Below are 24,782 nucleotides of genomic sequence, written 5' to 3'. Positions count from 1 at the left end.
AAAAGAAAAATGATTTTGAAAACAAATCTGTGATGAACCCAATGTAACTAACTTCATTATGGAAACTTGGGAGAGTTTCATCGGTTGCTCCAGATTTTGCTTTTATTTTCACCTTTCACAGAACCTCAATAGCACCATGTTCACGAAATCCCTATAGTGTACCACTGACCAGCTGCTTGTTCAAGCCAGGTACTTGATCTGCTGACCAAAACCATTCCAAATAAAGGGAGGGAGGATTGTTCACACAGGTTCACTGATGTGCAACCCTTGAGTGGCCTTGTATAGTAATACCCTATTGGGAAATTGCCAATTACTATTTCATTATTTTCACAAAACAAAATTGATGACCCAACCTTACACATGTTGGCATAGAGAGAAAAGTGGTCACAAGCTTACATTTAAGGGAACTTTGTGCTTTGTTGTTTTACAAGATGGAATTATCATGTACGCACATTCACCCTGATAGGAAAATTTTCCATACTTTAATTTATTATTAGCTTAGAATTAGGAAAATAGTTCCATTGATCGATCAGTTCAACTGTACTAATTTTATTTTCAGTTAAAAAAAAATGCAGTGTGCAACTTGTAAACTGAAACATGTGTTCTAAAATGAAAATGTCTAAAAGAACACAAGGTAATTTTAGTAGCATATGAAAGGGGTATCTTTGGCACTAGCAACTGTGATCTTATTGTAGTATTGAGTCAAGCCAACAACATTTGCCTTCAATTAAAGTTTTTTTTTGTCAATACAACATTGGTTCTGTGTCAAATGAGTTTCGTCGCAACCTGTGGAGCAAAACAATGTTGCTCTCATGACCCGAAAACATCCACATGGAGTGAATTTCAAAGTTATTAGAAAACAAAAACACAACATTCTCTGCAATCCTGTCAGCTTGATTCATTGTGCAAACATTTCAAATAATTACACTGGAGTATGAACAATTTGTTTTCCAGAGTTGGGACTGAGATGGAATTTAATGCCAATAAAAGCAAGCATGAAGGAGAAATTAAGAATTTAGTCCCTAAACTAATGCCGAAGCCGCGTTCGACCAGGCCACAGAGACTCCAGGACACCTCCCCACCCCCACGCCCGCGCCTCCCCCCCCAACCCCCACACACACACACAAAAACATACATAAATGCTACATGCATGCATATACACACATATCCACATGCACAGATACACAAGAATGAGCATTTACGCATTATGCCCATGCACTCATGGATGTCTATAAATGTGCATTTGCACGTACATGCACAAACTTTCACATGCTCAGAAACCAAAACAGAAATTGCTGGAAATGCCCAGCAGATCTGGCAGCATCTGGGAGAAGAAATCAGAATTAATATTTTGGGTCTGGTGACCCTTCCTGATAATCCCATGTGCTCATTCATGCATGCACATGCATACAAAAACATGTATGTGCACACACAAATCTCCAGGTACACATGCATGCAGACATAGCTATATGCACACACATGTTCACATGTATGTGGACAGGCATATACGTAACACTGGAATACACATTCATCAATACTTGTTAGGGTAGATTGGCCATGCTAAATTGCCCAATATGTTAGGTGCATTAGTCAGAGGGAAATGGGTCTGGGTGGGTTACTCTTCAGAGGGTCGGTATGGACTTGTTGGGCCAAATGGCCTGTTTCCATACTGTAGGGAATCTAATCTAATCTAAAAAAGTGTATGTACATATGCACACGTAACCCCACAAACCCATACAATCACACACAGATCCCTTGACTTACACATCATGACACAAATATTAACACGTACTTACAACATGTAGCTTCAGTTATGTTGTGTGCAATAAGCAGCATTGTTTCAAATAATATCTAATGGCTGTCTGAACATAACCCATAAAGAAATTTCACCAAAGCATGCTAATATATACCTGACCATTATTTCACAATATGATTCAATCCTGTGCAGTACGGGGACCAGAAAATGAAACCCTCAATACAACTACAGGTAAGTTAATAGAAAGCAGATATCACTTTACCCAAACATTAAAGAGTACTAATGTCAGCAATTTATTTTTATAAGTCCTTCCTTCAAATTAGTTTTGCAGCCTCAATTTCTGTGACAATAATCGGGACAATTTTAGAACCAATTGTACTGTAGTGGAAACAATCATCTTCAGTTCCTGAGGAAGCCCCTGAGAAGGTGAATACTTTACTCCAGTTTCTCTGTTCAATGAGCAAAATGAAAGGTTGTGTAATTTCCATGTCTCTCAACTATGGCAAAGCAGTGCAGTACATTTTGTAAGGCTGTGAGATGGACCACTGCAATACTGGGCCTTTCACCCCAGGAAATAAATAGGTCTCAAGGACAGACCATGAAGAATTCACTGAGGGAATTACCAATGGTAACTTGAAGAAAAATAGAGAAAAATACAAAGTTGATGAATGTTTTCCCACTAGATGCATAAAGAAACATCAGGCAGGATAAGCTGTTGTCTCATGTGACATCCAGCCTGGTTGTTTGTTATAGATCATTCTGAAAGTCTGTGTTCTATTGGCTTACTGCACTTTTTAAGCTACAGACAATGATATTTGAGGTTCCAACATTCTTTGCATTGTAGATGGTTAACCAGAAACCTCTCCCACTATTACCATTTGCTATTGACATGTGTTGAAAGGGTTTGCCGGTTACTGATGCTCAACCAGTTTGGTTATGTCATGGGCACACTGTTGGCCATCAAAATCTTGGTAAGGGTGGGAGTGGGAGCACTTGGACCCAGGGCTTCTGACTCAGAGGGAGAATGCTGCCCATTGTGCTGCAAGACCTCCTAGAATAGAAGAATATGAGTCTAAGTAGTAGCTGTATTCCTGTTTAGGGACGTGGTTCCATTTCTTTCTTCACTTCTCTCATGGGGACTTTGGCTGCATATTAATTGTTCCTCCCACAGACTGTCATCACTGCCCCTCAGGTCACACACTGAGCCACTGGTCAACTACTGTCTTGATACTTCTCTGCCAAAGGCATGTTATCAGTCCAAAATCATCTCTGGTCCAGCTGTTGTTAGCCTTCAAAACATCCTCACTCTGCAGCTCTCTCCTAGTTCCAGGAATAAACTCAAGCTCAATGTTTTCATCCAGAGAGCACAAACAATTCTCTGTGGATGCTGAATTTGTTATCTCCATCTCACCCTCTGTCAAACACAACTGATTGAATGCACTTAGCATTAAGTTGTTTTGGAAGTTGTTGGTTCATTAAATCTTAGATCAGCACCTCAGATTCATTTATTGTGAGCAAAATGAAGTATTACTTAAAAAAATACAAAGTTGGCCAAAGTAAAGAAACATGCTAATAGATGGCCCAGGAGGTTGTTTATGGGTGGCCTTGGACATGGTGTGTGGTTTCTGATGTTTACTGAGATTCTGCTCTCTTAACTACATTAGAGTCTCAATTATACTTTGGTATATGATGAGTTACCTGAGTGAATGGCACTACAGATGTGGACAAGGATTTTTCCCTCTTGTCTCCACTGGTTTTATGATGGTGTTGGGTAGTAAAGAAGTAGTGAATCTTGTATCCCTGACTCAGTAGCAGCAGAGTTCAGTTTCAAACTTGGGTGGAATATTCAGTTGTGGTATTAATGATATGTGACTTCACATTGCCGTGTATTTTATACTGTATCTCTCAGAAAATTCAGAGACAGCACTAGTTTCTAAACCTATTTCCCAAGAAATCTATTTATATGAACATGCTTACAGATCAGCTTATAGTACTTTCTGTGGTGTGTTTACTTAGCTCAGAGTCTACACACAACCAATCAACTATACCGAGCATAGATTAGTTATCAGACTCTCATAATTGAACACAGAGCAATTGAGCCATTGAACACTACACAACCAGCACATGTCTGTTAATAGGACCTAAGTAAGAACAAACAGTCATTGGTTCAACCAACTTCCTACACAGCATCTAGATATCTGTCAGATATGGTGCCATGGAGAATGTTCTTTTCTATAAGTCAGAAAGTTGCCGATTCAAGACTTATTCCAGACACTTAAGCACAAAAATTGAGGCGAACACTGTACTGCAATACTAAGGTGGGTGCCATATTTTGCCTGAAATATTAAGTTGAAACCTTGTCTATTCCTGCCAGGTGAATGTAAAATATCCCAATGCATTGTTTGTATGTTCTATCTTCCAAGTTTCTATGTTTTAAACTGATGAGTAGTCCCTGTGTTCTGGCCAACATGTATTCCTCAAACAACATTATATTATCTAACCCTGATTAGATATTTCCCTGGGTGTATCAGCTGCATGCAAATTATCTGCCACCTTTTCTTCACTACAACAATGACTGTATTCATTGCCCATGAAGTTCTTTTGAGGCTGTAAAAGGTAACCCACATATCACTCTATGTTAGTGAGTTTTGAGAAGATCTGTAGCTCAGGTTGAGATCCTGTATGCAAGTTTGCTCACTGAGCTGGAAAGTTCATTTTCAGACATTTCGCCACCATACTAGGTAACATCATCAATGAGCCTCCAGTGAGGCAATAGTATTAGTGACCCGCTTTCTATTTATGTGTTTCGGTTTTCTTGGGTTGGTGATGTCATTTTCTGGTTCTTTTCTCAGAGGGTGGTAAATGGGGTCCAAGTCGATGTGTTTGTTGATAGAGTTCCAATTGAAATGTCATGCTTCTAGGAATTCTCGCGCATGTCTCTGATTGGCTTGCCCTAGGATGGATATGTTGTCCCATTTGAAGTGGTATCCTTCCTGATCTGTATGTAAGGATACTGGTGAGAGTGGGTCATGTCTTTTTTAGCTAGCTGATGTCCATGTATTCTGGTGTCAAGTCTTCTGCCTATTTGTCCAATGTAGTGATTGTCACATCTCTTGCAAGGTAGTTTGTAAATGACATTAGTTTTACTTGTTGTCTGTATAGGGTCTTTCAAGTTCATTACCTGCTGTTTTAGTGTGCTGGTGGGGTTGTGGGCTACAATGATACCAAGAGGTCTGAGTAGCCTGCTAGTCATTTCCAAGATGTCTTTGATGTAGGGGCGAGTGGCTAGGGTTTCTGGATGTGTTTTGTCTGCTTGTTGCTGAGAAATCGGCAGACTGTGTTCATTGGGTACCCTTTCTTTTTGAATATGCTATATAGGTGCTCTTCGTAGTTCTTCAGTGCTGCAGTGTGTGTTGGCTCATTGAAATAATGTTCTAATGCAGCTTTGTTTGTGTGTTTTGGGATGATTGCTTCTGTAGTTCAGTATTTGGTCTGTATGTGTTGTCTTTCTGTAGACGCTGGTTTGAAGTTCACCACTGGCTGTTCACTCTACTGCGACACCTAGGAATGGCAGTTTGTTATTGTTTTCCTCCTCTTTCGTGAAGTTTATGCCAATAAGGATATTATTGATGGTCTTGAAGGTTTTCTCTAATTTCGTGATGACAAAGGTGTGATCCATGTAGCGGACACAAAGTTTAGGTTGGATGGTTGAAAGAGCTATTTGTTCGAGTCTCTGCATTACTGCCTCTGCTAAGAGTCCTGATATTGGAGATCCCATGGGTGTTCTGTTGGTTTGTCTGTAGGTTTTGTTATTGAAAGTGGTGTGGGTGGTAAGGCATAGGTCCAGTAGCTTGATAATGTTGTCCTTGCTGATGAAGTTGGTAGTGTTTGGTGCATGCATCTTTGGTTCTTCTAACAGTGTAGTCAGTGTTTTCTTGGCCAGGTTGATGTTGATGGATGCGAACAGGGCTGTTACATGAAAGGACACCATTATTTCATCCTCTTCTACCTTGGTGTCTTTGATGGTATTCAGGAATCCTTGGGTGGAGTGGATGGAGTGTGTGAGTCTTCTACTAAGTGTTTTAGTCTTTGATGTAGCTCCTTGGCTAATCTGTAAGTTGGTGTTCCGGGTAGCGACATGATGGATCTGAGGAGGGCTCCTGGTTTGTGAATTTTGGGTAATCTGTAGAAGCGTGGTGTGTTGGATCCATCTGGTTTTATTTATTGGAAGTTTGTCTTATTTAATTCTCCAAATTTCTGATAGCATCATGGTAGCCCACAAACCCACCAACACTCTAAAACAGCAGGTAATGAACTTGAAAGACTCTATGCAGACAACAAGCAAAACTAATGTCATTTACAAAATACCTTGTAAGAACTGTAACAAACACTACATTGGACAGGCAGACAGAAAACTAGACACCAGGATACATGAACATTGACTAGCCACAAAAAGACATGACCCACTATCACTAGTATCCTTACATTCGGTTGAGGAAGGTCATCACTTTAACTGGGACAACCCATCCATCCTAGGACAAGTCAATAGAATCACGCATGAGAATTCCTAGAAGCATGGCATTCCAATCAAATCTCTATCAGCAAACACATCAACTTGGACCCCATTTACCACCCTCTGAGAAAAGAACAGGAAATGACATCACCGCAGGAACTAACATCACCACAAGAAATTACATCACCAACCCAAGGAAACCTAAATACATAAATAGAAAGTGGGTCACTAACGTTAGTGCTTCACCTGAGGCTCACTGATGATATTACCTAGTATGGTGATGAAGCATCTGAAAATGAACTTTCCAGCTCAGTGGGCAAACGTGCATACATTACTATACGTTGTCTACACCAAACATGAACAGCAAAACTCAAGGATGCAGTGGAGGCTGAAATTGGATGAGCACAGAAATCATGAGGGAAGTTAAGTAAGGACATCATGCAGGAATTTGAAAACACAAAATATAAATATCAAATGAAGAGATTGTGATGGCTTCCACACTGAAGAAGAATGAAGACCAAGCTTAAACTCAGAGAATCTCATTTCTCAGGTGAATATTATGAAGCATAGTTTGATGACCTTTAGGGATCAGGCAGCTTTTGAGCAAAATATTTTCACAAGAAATTATAGAGAGTTCACACCATCAAATGGGTAGGCTATTTATAACTGGTGAGATCTATTTCTGTGTTGTTTAGATTGGTAACTTTGGAAACAGGAGAATCAAGGGACCTATGAGTAAAAATGTTGGCTCTTCGTTCCTGAATATGTCTACACTTTGTGGTTACTTATAGTTACAGGTTCAACAGCATTAAGGACCGCTGGGCTTTATCTACCACTGCATGAAATGAAAGCAAAGTTTTATTAATAAATTGCTATTATAAATCAATTGCACTGATGTAAGGTCCAGAAACATGCACATTGTGCATGAGCTTTGCAAGCGAAGAGCATGAACATATCAACTGTATTCAAAGGTCCACACTGCAGTGTAAACCACGTTGTTCCTTAGGCTTGTTCACATAAAAGCATAAGACAAAGGAGAAGAATTAGGCCATTTGGTTGATGAGTATGCTCTACTATTCAATTATGGCTGATATGTTTCTCAACCCCATTCTCCTGCTTTTGTCCTGTAACCCTTGATCCCCTTACTAATTAAGAAATAGCTATCTTTCTCTTAAATTCAATGACTTGGCTTTCACAGCCTTCTGCGGCAATGTGTTTCACAGATTCACTACTCTCTGGCTGAGTAAATACCTCTCCATCACAGTTCTAAAGTGACATCATTCAGTCTGAGGTTGGGCCCTTGGATCCTCATCTCTCCTAGTAGGGGAAATATCACCTCCATGTCCGCTCTATTCAGGCCTCTCGGTGTTCTGTAAATTTCAATGAGACTCCCTCCTCATCCTTCTAGACTCAAATGCTCCTCATACAACAAGCCCATTTATCCCCAGGATCATTCTTGTAAACCACCTCTGGATCACCTCCAAAGCAGCACATTGTTCCTTGGAAATGGGGTCAAAAACTGTATACAATATTCCAAAAGCAGTCTGATCAGAGCCTTATAAAGCCTTAGCTCTACTTCACTGCCCTTGAATTCTAGACCTCTTGAAATGAATGCTAACATTGCATTTGCATTCCTAACTCTTAACTGAATCTGCTTGTTAACCTGAAGAGAATCCTACACTAGGACTCCCAAGTCTTTTTGTGCTTCAGATTTCCAAAGCCTTTCTCATTTAGGAAATAGTCTACGTCTCCATTTTTCCACATTATATTCCATCCACTACTTCTATACCTACTTGCTTAATCTGTCTAAATCCTTCTGTAGCCACTCAAACTCCTCAACACTACTTGTACCTCCACCTATCTTTGCGTCATCTGCAAATTTAGCAACACCGCTCTCAGTTCCTTTGTCCAGATCATTAATGTATGATATGAATAGTTGTGGTCCCAACACTAACCCTTGTAGAACTTCACTAGTCACTGGCTGCCATCCTGAAAAAGATTCTTTTATCCCCCCCTTCTCTGCCTTCTACCAATTAATCCTCTATCTATGCCAGTACCAAGTCCCGAACACCATGAACTCTTATCTTATTTAGCAGCCACCTTATCAAAAGCTTTCTGGAATTCCAAATCATTCACACAGTGGGTGGTACGTGTATGGAATGAGCTGCCAGAGGAAGTGGTGGAGGCTGGTACAATTGCAACATTTAAGAGGCATTTGGATGGGTATATGAATAGGAAGGGTTTGGAGGGATATGCGCCGGGTGCTGGCAGGTGGGACTAGATTGGGTTGGGATATTGGGTCGGCATGGACGGGTTGGACCAAAGGGTCTGGTTCCATGCTGTACATTTCTGTGTCTATGACTCTAGGTCCGCTGGCTGACCATTGTTTAACTTGCTCATTACCTCCTCAAAGAATTCTAACAGATTTGTAAGTCATAACCTCCTCTTGATGAAGTTGTGCTGACTCAACACTATTTTGCCATGCACTTGCAAGCACTCTACAATCTCAACCTTAATAAAGGGCTTAATATTTTTCCAATAAATGAGGTCACGCTAACCAGTCTATAATTTCTTGTCTTCTGCCAACTTTGTTAAACAGTGCTGACCGCCCCTGACTTTAGTGATTCCTGCAAGATCGCCACCAATGCCTTTATAATCTCAAATCCTGGAGTGAGGCCCAATGGTTGGGGTGAATTATACACCTTTAGACCTTTCAGCAACCCCATCACCTTCTGTTTAGTGATAGCCGCTACACTCACCTCTACCTTTTGACTTTCTTGAAGCTCTGGTATGCTCCTCGTTCCTTCCATCACTGATGTAAAGTACCTTTATTCTCCACTACGTCTTCAACCTCATTTTCAATGTCTTTTTCTTGTCTATTCTATTCATTTTCAATGTCTATTCTTGTGTGTCTCTTACCTTTTATATATCTAAAAAAAACTCTTGCAATTGTTTTCTTACATTATTAGCTGGCTTACTCTTATATTTCATCTTCTTCCCCATTACTGCTTTTTCTTTAGCTCTGCTCAGCTAGGCTTTTTATTGAGAAAAGATTTCATTTTTATAAAATTACAAAATACAACAACAATAAACTAACAATAACACTAGTCTACATATGTAAAAAAGGAATATAAAAAAAACAACAAAATAAAACTAAATTACATCCATGTGCAAGAGAAACAGTTCAGTAGAAGTAATAAATAAATAAATAACACCACTTAGAGCAATAAAACAATATCTCCTGACCTTCAAGAGCATTGAATATAACGCCTACACTTATTTGAAATTCTTCCTTTTGGGTACCAAGTTCGCTAAATCATATCGTCATGGCTACGCAACAGCCCAATTTAAAATGGCAGACAAATCTGCATCTAGGTAATCCAAACTGGGCTGCCATGTCTTATAAAAATTTTCAGTTTTTTGGTGCACCATATTTGTAAGAAAGTTCAGGGGATATGTTCTATGATTGGTTTACGCCAAGCTAACAGGCCCAGAGGGTTTTCAGACACCCAATATATCAAAATATTTTTCCTTCAACAGAAAGTAAGCATATTAAGAAGTCTTCTCCTATGAGCATCTAAAGAAGACAAATTGAGCAAGCCCAGGAGAAGAGAAATCGGGTCCATCTTAACTTTGGTCTTCAAGACCCTCCTTATTACTTCTGCCACAGCATTCCAATATGTACAAAACATATGGCAGGACCACAGACAGTGAGTGAGAGTACTAGTAATTATTTTACACTTGGGGAGCACTGAGGATACTCCCACCTTCAAGTTCAAGTGACAGTCTAGGGCCAGATGGACCCTATGAAGAGTCTTCAGCTGCATGGCATGGGTCCTATTGCAGATTGAAATCTTTCTTGCACTTTCACAGATATCCCCCCCATGTCTCAGAGGAAATCTCAACTCCTAACTCTCTCTCCCAGACCTCACATCGTCACTCAATATCATCTGAGGGACCATTCCCCAACAGATGATAAAGAGTACTAACTGAAAGAGTGCTCTTGGCATACAGCACCCTCTTCTCTGTATCGAATCTGTAAGAGTCAGTCCTTTTTGACGTTCCTTTTTGAATGAAATCCCTAATCTGAAGAAAATGAAAAAAAGTCTCTGCCAGATAATTCATACTAGTGGCTTATTTGGTCAAACGTTCCAATGTTTCACCCTCAAATAAGTCACCCAAACAGGAAACCCCCTATCTGCCCAGAATTTGAACCCGGGGTCCATTTCCCTGGTCAGAACCTTGGTATACCAATTACAGGGGTAAGAAAACAAGTTTTAGATATATTCCCCTCATTCTACCGCATTGCCCTCCATGCCTTGACAGTATTAGTAATTATTGGATTACGACAGCACTCCACAACTGTTGTCACTTTATCTAAGAACAACAGGCCAATAAGGGGACATTTTCTCTAGGGGGCACAAATATCCAACCATATTGATGCCGGGTGCTCATAAGCCCAGTCACTCACAAAAGATAAAAGGGAGCTTAAGACCATAAGACCATAAGACATAGGAGTGGAAGTAAGGCCATTCGGCCCATCGAGTCCACTCCACCATTCAATCATGGCTGATGGGCATTTCAACTCCACTTACCAGCGTTCTCCCCGTAGCCCTTAATTCCTCGAGACAACAAGAATCTATCAATCTCAGCCTTGAAGAAATTTAGCGTCCTGGCCTCCACTGCACTCCGTGGCAATGAATTCCACAGGCCCACCACCCTCTGGCTGAAGAAATGTCTCTGCATTTCTGTTCTGAATTGACCCCCTCTAATTCTAAGGCTGTGTCCACGGGTCCTAGTCTCCTCGCCTAATGGAAACAATTTCCTAACGTCCACCCTTTCCAAGCCATGTATTATCTTGTATGTCTCTATTAAGTCTCTCCTAATCTTCTAAACTCCAATGAATACAATCCCAGGATCCTCAGCCGTTCCTCATATGTTAGACCTGCCATTCCAAGGAACATCCGTGTGAATCTCCACTGGACACGTTCCAGTGCCAGTATGTCCTTCCTGAGGTGTGGGGACCAAAACTGGACACAGTACTCCAAATGGGGCCTAACCAGAGCTTTATGAAGTCTCAGTAGCACATCTCTGCTTTTATATTCCAACCCTCTTGAGATAAGTGACAACATTGCATTCGCTTTCTTAATCACGGACTCAACCTGCATGTTTACCTTTAGAGAATCCTCGACTAGCACTCCCAGATCCCTTTGTACTTTGGCTTTACTAGTTTTCTCACCATTTAGAAAGTAGTCTATGCTTTTATTCTTTTTGCCAAAGTGCAAGACCTCGCACTTGCTCACGTTAAATTCCATCAGCCATTTCCTGGACCACTCTCCTAACCTGTCTAGATCCTTCTGTAGCCTCCCCACTTCCTCAGTACTACCTGCCTGTCCACCTAACTTCATATCATTGGCAAACTTCGTTAGAATGCCCCCAGTCCTCTCATCCAAATCATTAATATATAATGCGAATAGCTGTGGCCCCAAAACTGAACCCTGCGGGACACTGCTCGTCACCGGCTGCCATTCTGAAAAAGAACCTTTTATCCCAACTCTCTGCCTTCTGTTAGACAGCCAATCCTCAATCCATCCCAGCAGCTCACCTCGAACACCATGGGCCCTCACCTTGCTCAGCAGCCTCCCGTGAGGCACCTTATCAAAGGCCTTTTGAAAGTCTAGATAGACCACATCCATTGGGTTTCCCTGGTCTAACCTACTTGTCACCTCTTCAAAGAATTCCAATAGGTTTGTCAGGCATGACCTCCCCTTACTAAATCCATGTTGACTTGTTCTAATCAGACTCTGCTCTTCCAAGAATTTAGAAACCTTATCCTCAATGATGGATTCTAGAATTTTACCAACAACCGAGGTTAACCTAATTGGCCTTTAATTTTCCATCTTTTGTCTTGATCCTTTCTTGAATTAGGGGGTTACAACAGCCATCTTCCAATCATCCGGGACCTTTCCTGACTCCAGTGATTCTCGAAAGATCTCAACCAATGCCTCCGCTATTTCCTCAGCCACCTCTCTCAGAACTCTAGGGTGTATCCCATCGGGGCCAGGAGATTTATCAATTTTAAGACTTTTTAACTTTTCTAGCACTACCTCTTTCGTAACGCCAACCATACTCAACTCAGCCCCGTGACTCCCTTTAATTGTTGGGATATTACTCCTGTCTTCCACTGTGAAAACTGACGCAAAGTACTTGTTAAGTTCTCCTGCTATTTCCTTATCTCCCATCACTAGGCTTCCTGCTTAATTGATATCTTCTAATATCTGGGAGGTCCACTCCCCCAGCTCTTGGGGCAACTGCAATTTGGCGAGCTTAATAAGGGGCCATCTGTGATGCCAGATAAAAGAACTAAACCAGCCGTTAAGCCACCTAAATATTTGCCTGGGGGAAAAAAATCAAGGGAAGCATTCACATAGGGTATAGCAAATGAGAAAGGGCATTCGTTTAATAAAGGCTACTCGGCCTAACCAGGATATTGGAAGAGTCTCCCTTCTTTGAACATTTTGCTCAATCTTGTCAAGCAAGTGGATAAAATTAGCCTCAAATAATTGATCAAAAACGGGAGTAACAAAAATACCTAAATAAAGAAAACCCCCCTGTGACCACTTAAAGGGAAACCATGATTTGCCCTCAACATCAGATATTCCCCCAAGACCCCACAATAAGCATAGCCTCCAATTTGGAAAAATTAATCTTATAGTCCAAAAAAGAGCCAAATAGATTAATACATTGTATCAAATGGCGTGCAGAAACTACTGGGTTCGGCAGAAAGATAAGAACTTCATCCGCATATAATGTGATATTATGTGTCTTTGATCCCACTTCTGGAGCAGTTATGTTAGGATGCCTACAGATAGCCTCTGCCAGCGGCTCAATCATCAACGTAAAAAGTGGAGGTCAGAAGGGAAAACCTTGCCTACTGCCCCTACAGATACTAGAATTACTAGATCTTGCACCATTAGTGAGAACCGCAGCCAGAGGATCAGTGATAAGGACCCTTTAAACACCTAATAAAGACCACCTAGACCAAACCGTTCCAGGGTGTATAAAAGATATGGCCACTCCACCTGGTCAAATGCCTTCTCTACATCTAAAGAGATCACTAATCCCTGAACCAATCACTGCTGATAAGCTAGGACCATATTGAGTAATCTCCTAACATTATTGGAGGATCTGCAACCCTTTATAAAACCCGTCTGATCCTCTTTGACAATGGAAGACAACACCATTTCCAGCCTTAATGCAAAAGTCTTGGACAAAATTTTAAAATCAGAATTTAAAAGCTAGATGGTCCTATAAGAAGCACAATTGAAACATGGAGCTTATTCAAGGAACAGCTACTGCGTGTCCTTGATAAGTATGTACCTGTCAGGCAGGGATGAAGTGGTCGCGCGAGGGAGCTGTAGTTTACTAAAGAAGTTGAATCTCTTGTCAAGAGGAAGAAGAATGTTTATGTTAGGATGTATAAAGTTAAAAATCACACAACACCAGGTTATAGTCCAACAGGTTTAATTGGAAGCACTAGCTTTTGGAGTACCACTCCTTCATCAGGTGACACTATCATCTGATGAAGGAGCGGCGCTCCGAAAGCTAGTGTTTCCAATTAAACCTGTTGGACTATAACCTGGTGTTGTGTGATTTTTAACTTTGTACACCCCAGTCCAACACCAGCACCTCTAAATTATATTAGGATGAGATGTGAAGGCTCAGTTAGGGCGCTTGAGTGTTACAAGTTAGCCAGGAAAGACATAAAGAGAGAGCTAAGAAGAGCCAGGAGGGGACATGAGAAGTCATTGGGAGATAGGATCAAGGAAAACCTTAAAGCTTTCTATAGGTATATCAGGAATAAAAGAATGACTGCACAAGGTTTAGGACCAATCAAGGGCTGGGCGCCTTTCCACCTTGAAGCTGTGTCACCGCCTCCTGTACTTCTTGCACTGTTAAAGGGGTATTAAGGAGAGATGCCTATTCGGAGGTCACTAGTGGAAGATACAGGTTCCTAAAAAAGAACTCCACCTTAGCCCACAGCCTTCTGTACGGTATACAATCCAGAGTAAAATCTCCAAAGCACAGCACTGATCTTCTCAGAATCACATGTAAGAGTTCTAGTCCCTTTTCTGATTGAGATAATAGATTGGGGGGCATTTATTTTCCTAGCCAGATGCTTGTCCCCAGCCTATCGCCATGCTCAAACAACCTTTTTTCACAAAGGAAAGTTCCTTCCTCGCTGTCTGTGTGAGCATGGAATTCAAGGTGGATCAAAGAGCTGTGACCCCCTTGCAACTTAGCCACCAATGGCCTATCAAAATATGCCGTTTAGGTGTCTTCAGTCATGCCTGGAGCAGGCACTGCTCCTCTCCCTTCTGCTGCTTCCGACTGGCAGAGTAAGAGATAATTATCCCCTAGCATAAGCCTTGGCAGTCTCCCAGACAATTGACAGGTTGCTAGCCATATCCGAATTAACGGCCAAGATCGCTTGAAACTCATTAGAAAAATACTCAATGAACTTACTGTCCTTGAGAATAAAACTGTCCATTTGCCAGTGCCATGAACCTGCTACGTTGCCACTATAAATGCCGGAGGAAACACCACAGAAGTGCTTCACAGGAGGCTCCCAAGCACTGAGGATGTCACCTAGACAGGGGATGAAACGTCTGCAACACAAATTCCCAGCTTGGCGAATAGAACCACAAAAATCAGGACCCGAGCTACAAATCTTCTCACAAACTTTGAACGTTGCCCTTAATCTTGACCACTAAATCTACTGCTGTGTGATCAGAAATGGTGATATTCACAATTGTGGAATACATCACCAAATCCAACAAAAAAACATGGGGGCTAGGAAAAGATCAATCCTAGTATGACACTTGTGCAGATTAGGAAAAATGTAAAGCCCCTCCCTACCTGTAGGGTGGAGACGCCTCCAAACAACCATCAGTTCCAATTCCATACATAAACCAACTAGTTGCTTAGATTGCAGAGAAAGTTTTGGGGTGGGGGGCCTTTGGCAATTCTATCCACTCTGGGATCCATGATACATTTAAAATCTCCCCCAGTAATAATATGCCACAATGCAAGGGCGATCAATTTGGAGAATGCATCGATCAGAAATATAAGGGGGACAATAAACATTCAAAATACTGTACTTTTCACCATATGCTAAGGCTTTAAGAATTACAAACAGCCCATACTCATCTTTAATATGATGTAGTAACTTAAATGGGAGATTCTTCCAAACAAGTATGGGCACTCAGCTACTCTTAGTATTGAAGGATGAGAAAAACACCTGGTCAAACCCACCCTGATATAATTCCTTATCATCAAGGTGAAGTTTCTTGCAAAAGGGCAATATCAACCCTCCCCTTTTTTAAACTCAGGAGTATCTTTTTCCTCTTGACTGGCGAGTGACTCCCATTAATGTTCCAGGTACACCATTTGAGACCACGATTAGCCATGACCCTCTACAACAACCTTTGAACTCCCGAGAGGAAGAATTTGCTGAGTATAAGTGAAGATAGACTCATGGAACCTAAAACCTATGCACACTAAAACTATTACAGCTAACAAACTAACAGAATTTTCAAAAACTACATCCACAAAAAAACTAACAACCTAATCCAAATACAAAAGGCACTTAATAAGGGACTCTACCCCTTGCCCACAGGGGACGCTTACACGTCTCCCGTCCACTTCCATCACTCCTTCCAGCTTGAGCCATGCCCCAAACTCAAGCAAAAGAAAGAAAAAAAAGGTAATGTTAACAAAGAAGTTAAAAGTGAGCACCCTACCCATCTCCAACTATACATTAACTGCAATTAATATCAGAAAAAATCCAACAATACTTTCTTCAAGAAAAGGAGAAGTACAAAAGAAAAAGAAAAAGAAATCCTTTAAACCATCCGGTCTACTTTAAAGGTTCCAGATACTTTTGGAATCATTTGAGCATACAAACCCATCATAAGTAAAATGAAGCACCTTACAGAGTACTCAATACCAAGGTTCCTCAGTCTTCTCTTCATTTCATCAAATGACTTCCTTTTACGGATCATGGCTGCAGAAAGTTCCTGGAAGAACGTTATCTTGGATCCTTTGTAAATCAAGTCTGTAGATCTTTCCCCTGCATTCTGGAAGTGTCCATTACTCTTTGCTTATCCCTGTAGCATTGGAATCGCACCAGGACCGGGCGGGGGCCTGCACACAACAACCCAGTGAATTCTGTCACCTTTCATCCAATCTGCCTCGGCCCCCTTACCAAGAAATTGCGGGCAGCCGGTCTTCAAAAGACCATACTGGCTGCTCGCCTTCCACTCCCTCTGGCAGCCCGACCACCCGGATATTCTTCCTCTGACCTGTTTTCGAGGTCATTGACCTGTTCTATTAATGCCGGGACCTGTCTCTCAAGGCCCTGGATCTGCTCCATTGAGGACTCGATCTCAGTCTCTGAAGCTGTGGTCCGCCATTCTACCTCCTCCACTTGTTTTCCAAACCCTTCTGGCTCCTGCTTGTGTTTGTGCAGCATGCTCGAGATCAGTTCCAGCCTGGTGCGACTCTCCTCGATCGATGCCTCAATCATCTCCTGGAGCTTCATGAACTCTGCAGCCAAGGTCTGTTGGGTAAATGATTCCAACGGAGTTGCAGAGGAGGCTGAAGCTGCAGTCACAGTCACAGTCGCAGTCGCACACGTGTCCGATGCTGCCGGGGAATGTCCAGTGTGTTGGGAGTTACCCGAACCTTTACTTTTAGTCATCTTCCTTTGCTAAACAACAGGTTATAATGATTCCACCAATATTTAATTATCAAATTTTCCCGAAATAAAAAGTTGGGTGGGTTAAACCACCACTTTACCTGAGTTGTAGTTCAGAGCTCAGCAGGGCAGACCCTTCAGATCACGTCCATCTTGTATTCCCCCACCCCATGCTGGTTTTTAAAGGCTTCCCAATCCTCTGACTCATCACAAATCTTCACCACATTGTATGCTTTTTGTAAGGTTCTATCTTTGGGTTCTGCTCTCAAACACCCAAGTCAAATAATATTGACTACATTTACAGTGTCTACGGCAGTCAGGATCTGGATTGTCTCGTCACTTCTTTTCTTCAATTAAAGAATAACAGATATACTCAGCATCTCCTAATGCAGATTTCCAAACTCTTGAATCATCCTTGATCTCAGTCTTCCACACCTCAGGAAACAGAAATCTGTAACTGACTCCCTGAGGAGCTGCTGAGGCCAAGAGGAAGGAAAATCAATTGAAAATTTCAAGGCTGCAGTTTGTAGATTTTAGTTGATCGTGTGGTATTAACAGTCATGAAGCAAAGGAGGCAGATCGAGTTAAAATACAGATCAGCCATCATCGAACTAAATGGCCATGATATGGAGATGCTGGCTTTGGACTGGGTTGGACAAGATCGGAAGTCACACAACACCAGGTTATAGTCCAACAGACTTATTTGAAATCACAAGCTTTCAGAGGTACAGTGAAGAGAAGCACCCAGGCACAGAATGATAGACAGAGAGATCAAAATATTGCACAAATGGAATGAGTTGAATGTCAACAGGTTGAACAACAAGTTTTAGCAGTTGATCAAGAGTGTCAGACAGTGTGAGTAAAGTGTCAACAGCTGCATAGCAAGAGAAGGGATGACCCATGATCTAATTAATTGAGGCAGAGAGATTATTACAAAAAATTAAAAACGAGGTGGTGCTGCAGACAAACCAAATGGTTAGAATAACATGATAGGTATAAGAGTCGCATACTGAGGGTCTAACCAAAGTAGCATGCAATACAAAATTGTATGAACTAATTAAGATAGAGAGATCATTACAGTTATCAAGATGATGGTTTTAAAACAGGACAGTAAGGAAGATTTTACAAACACAGAACAGTATGGTGCAGTTACATGTAGTGTGACGTGAACCCAAGATCACGTTGAGGTCATCTTCATGAATACAGAACTTGGCTATCAGTTTCTGCTCAGTGATTCTGAGTTGTTGTGTATCTCAAAGGCTGCCTTAGAGGATGTTTACCTGAAGATCAGAGGCTGAATGTCCTTGACTGCTGAAGTGTTCCCTGACTGGGAGAGAACATCCCCTCTGGCAATTGTTATGCAATGTCCATTCATCCGTTGTTGAAGTGCCTGCATGGTCTTGCCAATATACCAAGCCTCAGGGCATCCTTGCCCACAGCATATGACATAGACAACATTGGCCAAGTCATATGAGTATCTGCCATGTATCTGGTGGGTGGTGTTCCCATGTGTGTTGATAGTATCCATGTCGATGATTTGACATATCTTGCAGAGGTTGCTGTGTCAGGGCTGTATGGTGTTGTGGTTGATGTTGCCCTGAAGGCTGGGTACTGGCTGCAAACGATGGTCTGTTTAAGGCTTAACAGTTGTTTAGAGACAAGATGTGAAGGCGTAGGGGTGATCTTGGTGAGATGTTCAATGTTATTGATGACATGTTGAAGTTTGTGAAGAACATAGCATAGTTTCTCCGCTTCAGGGAAGTACTGGATGATGAAGGGTACTCTATGTAATTACATGGCACATCAGATCATAGGGGTTTAATACCTCTTTGCTATTCTGATGTTCTGATGCAACAATCCATTTAAAAAATAATCTTTCATTTGTGCAGCAAACAATTTTACTTTCATTTAATTGTTCCACTTAACTTGAGATATCTTTAGATCTTTTTGTGAGCTATTCATGTAAATAAAACAAGATTAGAACCAGAGTCACACACTGCTCTCCTTGATAGATGCAGCTAGAATCCAGTGGAAGGAACACCATAGCCAAACGTTTCTGCAGACACTGACATACCAGAATGGAAACAGTCTTATTTGACATTGTTACACGAAAGTTTCTCAGTTCGGCCATTACTCAACCAAATTGGAACTTATACTTGCACAGCTTGATTTATTCTAAATGTTTCTTGATTTGTGTTTACTTTTGACCAATTCCATATTCAAGTGCAAGAATTTTAAGTTGTTACTGTCAAGTAATGTTTATTTGGAAGACTAACACGAGCATCATTCCTGTCTGACAGATTATACAGGATGTCATCGTTAAGCACACCAGAAATGAAACCCTTTTAAATAGACATCAACCAGCTTTCCATTGACCCTCACCGACAAGACAGTAAGGGAGATTGAATATACACTGAAGGAGACCATTTTGCCCAAGTTGATTCTTTGAGAAAGCGGTCCATTTATAGCCACTTCCTACTTCTCTTTTCTCAGTAACCTGCACATTGTCCTCCTTCAATAATTTGTCAAATTTTCTTTTGAAATTTAAGAGAGTTTATCCCAGCTCATAACAACATGCTGTTCTCCTCCTCTGGTTCTTTTGCCAAATATCTTCAATCTGTTTCCTTTGCTTGCTGGTCCTCCTACTACAGGAAACAGCTTCTCCCAATATACTCAATTAAAACTCTTCAAAAAAGGCCAAATCATTTTAACAGGGAGTTAAATGGATGGTTGAAGCTGATGAACTTACAAGGTTATAGGGCATGGCATGACTGCTTTCTCAGATAGCCAGCAAAGTCTCAGCAGGCCAAATGGTCTCTTTCAAGTTTCTCTGATTTCTATTATTCAACAGCAATTTTGAACACCTCTATTGAGTCTCTCCTTAACCTTCTCTGTTCTAAGAAAAAAAGAGAAAAAGTCTGAGATTCTTTGTGTATTTTATGTTATCGGGTAAAGTTTGGCCTGAATGTTTACTCACAGTTTGGGAATGCAGAGTTAAGAGGATTCCAAGCTCTACCAACCCAACATATGACACTACCTAAATCGCTATTTGATTTGAAAATCTTCGTTCTTTGCTTTCAGATCACTTTGTGGCTTCATAGAGTCAGAGACACATACAGCACAGAAAGAGACCTTTCGGTCCAACCAGTCCACGCAGAACATAGTTCCAAACTAACCTAGTCCCATCTGCCTGCTCCTAGCCCACATTCCTCCAAACCTTTCCTATTCATGTATCCATCCAAATGTCTTCTAAACGTTGTAATTGTACCCGCATCCACCACTCCCTCAGGAATTTCATTCCATATATGAACCACCCTCTGTAAAAGATTTGCCTCTCATGTCTTTTTAAAATCTTAAAAATGTGTCCCCTAGTCTTGAAATCCCCCATCCTAGTAAAAGACAACTACCATTAACTCTATCTAACACTCTCATTGTTTTGTAAACTTCTGTCAGGTCACTTCTCAACCTCCTCCATTCCAGTGAAAAAAGTCCCAGCCTATCCAGCCTTTCTTTATAACTCAAACCTTCCATACCCATCAACATCCTGATAAACCTCTTCTGAATCATCTCCAGGATCCAGCTGAATCCTTCCTATTCATCCTTTGAAATTTCTCTAATGTCCTCTAACTGTATAATCCTTCAAGACCTCTAGACTCCTGTAATTTTGGCTGCTTGCATATCCCTGATTTTCAATGTTCTACCATTGGTGACTATGCCTTCAGCTGCCAAGACCCTAAGCTCTAGAATTCACTCACTAAGCCTCTTCAACTCTCTCTCTCGCCTCCTGTCCTCCTTAAAGATCCTCTTTCAAACTTACTTAACCAAGCTTTCAGTCCCAATATGCCTTTATATTGAATATGAAACCTCCATCTGACTTTCCAGGCACACAGCATTTACCTCTCCAATCTGGATGAAGTCATTCGGGATTATGGAATGAATTTTTTTGTGAAATGATGTTAGAGTGCCTAGTCACAACTGTGTCAATGCGATAATATTTACCTGAACCATAAACTATTAATAAAACATCATAAAGCAGCAACATAGATTGTTCTCCTCATCTAAATGTATCCTCCACATTTCTGCTCTTAGAGTTTGGTACTAAAACGATACTCAAGCCTGCTCAAACATTTCCAGACAGCTAGTGTTTCTGAGCAATGAATAAATGGATTAGAGAGTTTACGGGGTATTACCTTTCTTTGTATTTTATGCCACAATTTTGCCTCTGTTGTAAGGAAGGCTGCAAATGTTGTTATCATGTTGTTACACCCTAACTGGATCCTCCTTCCATCAATGCCATTATAAGTATCACATTTACATCTCCCAGCTCCATGCTGCAGAGAAATATCTAATGCTCCAACCACCTCTGCTTTCAAGATTCTCTAAGTTTTACAAACCGTTTCCCTTTGGTCTCAAACCATAGTAGCTTGATTTGGATCCAGAATATGAATGCAAAGCAACAGCAGGATGGACAAAGGCAGCATGTGGTGTAAATATTGAATGATCTAATCTTTAGGGGCCAACATCCACATTCAATAGTAAATAGACAGGAATGTAGGAACAGTACATTTAATAACATATTACAGTTTAATTTGATGGAATTTAGAAGAATATGAACTGATTTGATTGAAACATATAAGATTCCGCCGGGTCTTGACAGAGTGGGTGAGGAGAGGATTGTCCCTCCTATGGCGTAACCTAGAACTAGGGGTTACTGATTAAAACTAAGGGGTTACACATTAATGGGAAAGATGAGGAGAATATGTTTCTCACAGATGATCGTAAGTCTTTGAAACGCTCTCCCTCAAAATGCAGTGAAAGTTGACACCTTGAATATTTTTAAGGCCAATGCGGGTAGATTCTCGATAAGCAGGGAGCTGAATGATTACCATGGGCAGAATATGGACTAATCATTGAATTATAGAACAGTGGTGCTGGATTGAAGGTCAAAGTGGCGAAAGCCTGCTCCTAATTTGCATGTACATATGCATCTTTAATGAACATAAAGCAATGTTCACTTGATGTGGTTAGAATCAAGAGTTACACTTTAATGCTGCTGTTTATGATCCTTCCTCTGTAACCTTCGCCAACCTTGCCAGATCCCTGTGCACCTCCAACTCTGACCTCATTGCACATTCCTGAATCACCCTTCCATTTACAGTTGTGCTTTAGCTTCCTGCACTGTAAGGTTTAAAATGTTCTCCCTAAACCTTGCTGTCTTTCTCTTTTGTCTCTTCCTTTAAGGTACTGCTCAAACCTTACCTCTTTGACAAATGTTTGGTTCTAAGTGGCAATGTGTCTCTTGATGTTTCCAGCACACACTGGGATATTTGCTTCATTTATTTATTCATGGACGTGGGAATGCATTTATTGCCCAATCCTAAGGTGATGGTGAGCTACCTTCTTGAACCATTACAATACTGAGGGTGTTGGGACATCCACAGTGCTGTTAGGAAGGCACTACATGAATGTAATTTCATGACATTTAGACCCTGCAAAATGACTGCCTTGGTCATAAAGCTGCATTATTTCTACCATCATATCTTTGAAGTAATATTCATGCTATTCAGAATGTTAGCTCCCTTGTTTCATTACATCCCAGGAATCCAAGACAAAACACACAATCCTGCCATCTAAATGGATTGGGAACATCTGGCGGAAGTTGTACTACAGTTTAATGGTTTTGCAGCCAAGGGCAAAAGCCAGACATTTTCAGTAAACTTTCTGAAGTAGAAGCACACGATCTAGAAGTGATTAGGGAATAGAAAATATTACTACAGTTGAACATGGTTTGTAACCTTTTGAATGCTGGATCAACTCAAAGCACTAACACAATTAGCAGAACACTGCATCTCCATACTTACACAAAACTCCTGTTAGGTTTTACAGCACCCCACTACTTGGGAGTATATATATTTCAACACATATTTGAACAGCAAATACCTTAATTGTAAGGCATTCATAGTTGAAATCAGGCAACTTGTTTGGTTACTTCTGAAATATTTGTACTGCTTCGAACATATTCATCCAAAGCACTGCCTGAGTGAAACTGATGTTAATAAAGCTCTGACTATTTCATGAACATAAAAAATAAAATCAGAAATACACAATAAGATATCTGCTACAAGGGTCATATCTGATTCTCAATCTCAGCTCCAATTCCCAAATCCCTTGATTCGTTTCACGCCCAAAAATCTATCAATCACAAACTTATTTATACTCAACAACTGATCGTCCACAGATCTCTGGGTTAATGATTTCCAAAGTCTCACAAACCTTTCAGCAAAGGAATTTCTCCTCACTCTTCACAGTCCTAACTGATCATCCCCTTAACCTAAAACAGTGATTCAATGGTCTAAAGCCTCCAGCCTCTTAGCGTGTGCCCATTCAAATGCTTTCAAGAATTTTGAATATTTTAGTGAGAACACTTCACATTCTTCTCAACTCCAGAGAGGAATATAGGCTCATATTTGACTCATCCTCCCAGGTCCAATTTATCACTGCACGCACTTTTCCATTTAATTTAAAGCACTTGACCAGATGGGCCAATGGGCTGAGAAGTGGCAGATGGAGTTTAATTCAGATAAATGCGAGGTGCTGCATTTTGGGAAAGCAAATCTTAGCAGGACTTATACACTTAATGGTAAGGTCCTAGGGAGTGTTGCTGAACAACGAGACCTTGGAGTGCAGGTTCATAACTCCTTGAAAGTGGAGTCGCAGGTTGATAGGATAGTGAAGAAGGGGTTTGGGATGCTTTCCATTATTGGTCAGAGTATTGAGTACAGGAGTTGGGAGGTCATGTTGCGGCTATACAGGCCATTGGTTAGGCCACTGTTGGAATATTGCGCGCACTTCCGGTCTCCTTCCTATCGAAAGATGTTGTAAAACTTGAAAGGGTTCAGAAAAGATTTACAAGGATGTTGCCAGGGTTGGAGGATTTGAGCTATAGGGAGAGGTTGAATAGGCTAGGGCTGTTTTCCCTGGAGCGTCGGAGGTTGAGGGGTGACGTTATAGAGGTTTATAAAATCATGAGAGGCGTGGATTGGATAAATGGTCAAGGTCTGTTCTTGGCATGGGGGAGTCCAGAACTAGAGGGCATAGGTTTATGGTGAGAGGGGAAAGATATAAAAGACACCTAAAGGGCAACATTTTCACACAGAGGATGGTACATGTATGGAATGAGCTGCCAGAGGAAGTGGTGGAGGCTGGTACAATTGCAGCATTTAAAAGGCACCTAAATGAGTATGTGATTAGGAAGGGTTTGGAGGGATATGGGCCAGGTACTGGCAGGTGGGACTAGATTGGGTTGGGATATCTGATCGGTAGGGAGGTGTTGGACCGAAGATGTTGTGCTGTATACATCTCTATGACTCTATGACTGTATAAGTATATCATTCCACAACAACTATATCATTCCACAAACTGCACATGCCATCCCAGATGAAGTCTCACCAGAGTTCAATGAAATTGCAATAAAGCTTCCTTACTCTTCCTTTGTTCCTGTCTGGGAGCAGGGGGAGACAGCATGGAGTTGACATTGCCGGGAAGGTAAGTGAACAGCATAAATACTTACCTTTGCGCCTCCGGCCATTTCCCTGTCCGGGAGCAGTGGGAGACAGAGTGGAGGTAATATTGGAAACAGGAGGTTGCCGGGAAGGTAAACACTTATTATATATTTGGGCTGCAGCTATACTGTTTTGGATACTGTTGGGGGAGATGGCATACCAGGGGAGGGCAGCAGTTGCCAGGATCATGGC

General features: G+C 41.2%; 1 protein-coding gene across 1 annotated transcript in view; it reads right to left on the bottom strand.

Annotated features, from left to right (window-relative positions):
* Window positions 1–24,782, bottom strand: part of svep1 (sushi, von Willebrand factor type A, EGF and pentraxin domain containing 1) — a 232,298-nt gene that overhangs the window by 147,766 nt on the left and 59,750 nt on the right. The window lies entirely within an intron of this gene.

This window comes from Hemiscyllium ocellatum, chromosome 2, assembly GCF_020745735.1.
Source record: "Hemiscyllium ocellatum isolate sHemOce1 chromosome 2, sHemOce1.pat.X.cur, whole genome shotgun sequence".
Lineage (NCBI taxonomy): Eukaryota > Metazoa > Chordata > Chondrichthyes > Orectolobiformes > Hemiscylliidae > Hemiscyllium > Hemiscyllium ocellatum.
This window is presented reverse-complemented; position numbering and strand designations above follow the sequence as displayed.